This window comes from Monopterus albus, unplaced genomic scaffold (assembly GCF_001952655.1).
Source record: "Monopterus albus unplaced genomic scaffold, M_albus_1.0 scaffold50.1, whole genome shotgun sequence".
Classification (NCBI taxonomy): Eukaryota; Metazoa; Chordata; class Actinopteri; order Synbranchiformes; family Synbranchidae; genus Monopterus; species Monopterus albus.
The window spans coordinates 469464-475084 of NW_018127930.1; the positions used below are offsets into that span (position 1 = coordinate 469464).

Sequence of the window (5621 nt, forward strand, 5' to 3'; positions counted from 1 at the left end):
GTGTCTAAGCTGGACCAGGGCAGCGGGACAGTACACGGCTCCATGTGTGCACCCAGGTCCCTTTAACTGCCCTGAGTCTGACCTTCTGTAAAAAGAAGAGTGAATTGGCCAAACGCAAACACAGACAGCCTCAACACTGGCCACAATATCCGAGATACTTAAAGAAATTAACAGTATATTAATAACAACAATAAAACTGTTATTGTAATTTAAATCTGATATAACTGCAGAACTGAAGAAAAAATAATTAACCATTTGTTTCACACAAATGCCAGCGCCAAATGTGTGTAAGTGTGCTCCTGAGTGTGCACAGATTCTGTTCTTACCTACTTAAGACTGGCTGGTGAACGAGGCCCAGTGTTCTTAAAAGAAAAAAGCCCCAGTTAGCAGTGAGTGGCTAGATTCAGTGGCACAACCCGGATAATTGTCAAACATGGGCAAAATACAGACCAAATGGCTGTGGAAGACGACAGAGCAACCTGATGCAGAGTACCAGGCAGTGTTCAGAGATCTTGGCACAGGCCAGTATAGGCACTATGGAGGGTACTGAAGACTATCTGACGTTGAGTTGAGCAGTGAAGCATCTTGTAAAGCTGACTGGTGACGACTGATGAGACACACCTGTGTCCAATCAGTGGAAAATTCGATGAAAATACTGTGTAAAGGTGTAAAATGATGTGTAAATATTCTCTAGCTTTGGATGGCAGTTAAGTCAGTTGAGGATCTCACCATGAGATCCATCGGCGATTTCATCTTCCTGGTGTGACAGGGTTCCTGAAACACTGAAAAAAGGCAAATGATGCAGTAGTTACTGTAAACACATCACTAAGTCTTTGTTGTTTAGTTGTTCTCCTGCTTTCACACACAGTTTTATTCCCCTCTTTGGTTTGATTAGCATTGGTTGGTGTAAACTTTGCAGCCCTATCAGCAGACAAGAAATTCCAGAAACAGTGGAAATGTTTTTAAAATTCTGACTTTTTATGCACATGGTAACTAAGGGTAGAGAAATACATTAAATAAGCTGGACGTTTGGTTCATATGATAATGAGCTACACATTTCTGACTCCACACTGACTGGGATGTGGCTGAGCGGGCCCACCTGCTCACTCAGGTAAAAGTGCCGATTATTAACAGTTAAAGACATGAAGAGTAACTGAGGTTCTTTTCATTTTGAGAGACTCAGCAGGTGTCAAATCTCATGTGTTTAATCTTCTCTCTTGCAAAATTCCTGGTCTGTGTGAGTCTGTGTGTCAGAGTGTGAGGGTGGATGTTTCTAGAAGGTAGTGTTTGTGAGTGTGTGAGTGTGTGTGTGTGTGTTATCCCTGGCCTGGGTGTTTTTTGGGGGGGATAAGAAGGCGGGTGCCAAGCAGGTGGTAGCTATAGTTTACACAGGTGTCTCCAGTGTGTATGTACAGTATGTGTGTGAGAGAGAGTGTGAGTGTGTGTGAGAGGGTAGAATGAGAGAGAGGGCTTGAAGGAGGTGGCTGAGGTCATGTTCAGGCCTCTTCCTTCTGCTAAAAAATGCAAGTTGCTTTCTCTTGCACTGGTGCATGTTGAATTTAACCAGGAAAGCTTCTTCTGCTAGAAAGCTGATGTCTACACAGCATAAAAAAAAAGATTCACATTTGGCTTATGAATAAACGAATAATTCATATTTATTATACCTTTGAACTTTTTTTTTTAAATTTCCATCTAGTGCTGGTCTTAAATGAATCAATCACTATGTCTAGTAGCTCTTGCAAGCACTGGAATTGAGTTTCCACTGGTACTGTACATCGATACATTCACCTGCAGAGGTGCTGGATGGATTCTATACAAACAGATTCTCACCATGAGATCCATTGGACAGCTACAATTAGGAAATAGCTGTACTTTGCAATCAAAAGACCAACAGTGACAAAAGCTTTCACCTTCTTCTGTCTACTCACCTTCTGTATGTTTCCAAACTTCCAATTGTATCAATTAAAGCTTTTCAGCTTTAATAATACTAAAATCTCACTGGAGTATTGTAACACAAAGTGTAGCTTTAAGCAGTGCAGCAGCAGACAGACTGACACACTTCCCCTCAGGACTCGTCGTAGCTGGTTGTATGCTTTGCTGCTGACACCGTTCAGTACATCAGTAGCTACTAGTACTCCCTCTCCCTCGACACTTCCTGTACCTGCTGATGTACAGACTCACTCACTCTTCCTCAAACAGAGAACAGGAGAGTGGGGCTCATCTGCTTCATTCAGAGAGTTGAGAGTGCTCATTTATGCACAGCTCTCTTAACATCCTGGCACAGCATCTCAGTGGGGTTGAGGTCTGGACTTTGACTTGGCCGATCCAGCATGTTGATTTTGTTCTTCTTTAGCTGTTAAGATTTGCTGGTTTGCTTGAGATCACTGTTTTGTTGCATGACCCGGTTTCAGCCCAGCAAGAGCTGCTGGACAGATGGCCTCACATTTGCCTCAAGAATATTTTGATGCAAAGTGGAGTTCATTGTCATCTCAGTGACCGGTTCAGATGCAATTTGCAAACCTAAGTCGTGCTGCCATATTCCTTTTGAAGAGAAGGGACTTTTTCCTAGACACCTTTTTGTGAAAGTCATTTTTGTTCAGTCTTTTTCTAATTGTGCTAACATGAACATGAACATAAACATCTAATGTACTTACAGTGGCCTGCAGGTCAAGTGCAGGTCTCTTGGGTTTTGCTTCATTTCTCTGACCATTAAACGATTTGGCCTTAGACTGAATTTGTCAGGACACCCACTCCTGAGACGATTGGCAGCTTTATTGAAGGCTTTTCATTTCTAAACAGTCTTTCTTACTGTAGAACAGTGGATTTCAGATTGTCTGGCCTTACAACCCTTCCCAGACTGATGAGTAGTGATAATCGCTTCTCTGAGGTCCTGGCTGATGTCCCCTGTTCTTGGCATGATGTAGACACACACCTCAGTGCTCCAGAACACCAAACTGCCAAAACCTTTACAGTATAGAGGCAGTCACACTTCTTAATGACTGACTAATCCTGTGCATTTGATTCGTAACACCTGGCTGCTGATTACTCTCAGCCACTGTGGAAGTAGGAAGGGTGTACTTTTTTTTCCAACCTGGTTTCTGAATGTTGGTTTACTTTTGGGAAACAGTGACCACATATTGAAATATTGCTTATAGATGTTGGTGAGGACCATACAACAGTTTTAGCCCCTGATCAATAAAAACACAGCATTGAAGGAGGGTGTACTTTCTTTTTGACATGACTGTATTTCATGAGCTGTGATCAAATTTAATATTTATTCAGATATCTGATAACAGAAATAGAGAAATAACTTGTTAATTTGGCTGAATAGAAATAGAATATAGCAGGAGTAAACCGAGGTTTAACAACTCATCTCTCTTGCTTTTCTCCTTCTGTTTCTCTCACTAGCTTTGCTGTGTATGTATGAAGACAAAATCTGAAGGAAATTAAGTACATCATAATAAAAAAAGATTGTCATCACCATGGTTATCGATTTTATCAACATCCTAATGTAAAGTTTGTCACTGTTGTCATTATTGTTATCACCTAATCATCATCTTTACCATCTTCATTGTCATCATCCTCATTCTCATCAGTTTCATTATCATCATTATTATCATCATCTTCATCCTCATCAGTTTGTTCATTTGTGTCAAACTCACCATCATTATAAACATGCTAATATAAGTCATAGTCATGGTCATCACCAGTCTAATCATTAAGCTTTCCATCATTGTCCATGTTACTATCATCATTGTCACCAACATAAGATCATCACCAGCTTCAGCATCATCCTCATCATTAGCACTTTCATCATCATCCTTGAAACATCTTTCTCAGCATCATCATCGCACTGCTAACTGAAGACATTATGATCATCATTGTGCTCACAAGTGTCATCACCAATTACCTATCGTCATTCTCATCACTGTAATCACAGCCACTCTGTTTATTCTCATAACAACTACTGCCTCTTCAACTTACCTTCACCATCGTCATTATGACGATCATCATCATCATAATGAAGATGAACATCTTAAGTTCAGGAGCCAAATCTTAAAACACACAAAAACCTTTTCCTGTCACCTGCCTACAAATTCCCAGCACTCCAGCTACTGAGTGCCTTCTTTTCTCGTAAACCTGCCCACCCTGCCCTTCTGTCCTGGTCTTTCTCTGTCCTCTTCTCTTTCTTTTTGCCCTCCTGTCTCTTTACTTCCTTCCTCCTACTTTCCTGCTTCCTATGGGGGATCCACCCAGCCAGAGAACCACACAGACTCGCCGGAAGCCTTCCCCCACGATGCCCTAACAGTCGCCAATTAGCATCAGTTTGAGTCACACAAACTCACCTCACCCACATCAACATCAACCATAAGGAGCGGCCCTGACTAGTGAAACCAGCTTCATCATTATCCTAACTTGAAGTAAGCACTCTCAGTAGCATCAACAGCATTCACTGTATTCTTCATCACCACTTTATCATAACCATCATCTTCATTACCATCACCATTACCATTGTTGTAGATTGTGCATTTACTGTATGTTTGTTGCTGTATATTTGTTGCAATAGCCCCCCAAAACACACACACAGACCCACACAAAACAAAACAAACAGAAAGATTTTTTTAAAGTTGATTATTTTTACCTTTTTTGATTTATTAACTTAAAGTGTATGTTGTCCAACTTCTGCTGACATGGACGACTCACAACTATTGTGCTGAAGAGCAATGTTGAAGTGTGTGTGTGTGTGTGTGTGTGTGTGTGTGTGTTGAAAGGTTTAAAAGGAAGGTAGAGGTGCCAAGTCAGCAAACAGAAAGGAGAGAGCAGGGAAAGTTGAGAGATATTCTGGGAGAGAGAGCGAGCGAGAAAAAGAATGACCTACAGTGCGTGTGAGAGAGAGAAGGCAGGAAATGTAAAAATAGAGAATAAGCAGAGAGATGGGGTAGGAGAGGAAGAAGATGAGCTACCTAAACCAGGGATTTTATTGGTTTCTACCAAACTCAAGTCACACACACACACACACTCAGATAGATGAAGGGAGGTTGTTTCATTTTGCCACCACATGCAGCCTGGTCACGGCTGCCGCTGAGCTCTGCTCTTTGTGGTGTGTGTGTGTAGAGCTGCGGTGTGCTCAGATGCTGTATAAAAAGAACAGAACCCAGTTCAGTCACAAAGCTGGAGCTCGAATGCTTCAGTTGACACAAGTGCAACACACAGAATGACTGTACTCAGCAGTTTGAACGATGACGTTTCTGTTGATGTTGTGCTTTGTACCAACATTAATTCATTTTACTGGAATTGCCATAATCAGTGGAAAGCAAACTGTCTTGACAGTGTTGTGAGCGAACCAAGAGTTGAAGAGCTCATAATGGAGGAAACTAGTGTAGTATATTAACTTTCATTTAACCTTCTCTGTTAGAGTATAAAATGCTCCACAAAAGAGGAGACACTACTGCATGTATTATTATGTTATAATACATATATATGAATATGTGGCACTTACTGCAAACAGGAGACTTTTGTTCCCTGAGTGTAGGTTTAGGCACTGCCTCTCAAAAAACAACATAAGGGAAAAAAATTAGATTTAAAAGCCATTACCCCAATTTCCTACTTCTCTAATTTCA

At 41.1% G+C, this 5621-nt stretch overlaps 1 long non-coding RNA gene across 1 annotated transcript; it reads right to left on the reverse strand.

Moving 5' to 3' along the window:
- On the reverse strand, nt 1–586 carry LOC109960732 (uncharacterized). Its single transcript, XR_002275041.1, has 3 exons — nt 451–586; nt 327–362; nt 1–85 (listed from the first exon to the last, which is right to left on the reverse strand). It is a non-coding gene; the product is annotated as an uncharacterized LOC109960732 (long non-coding RNA).
- Nucleotides 587–5621: the final 5035 nt, after the last annotated feature.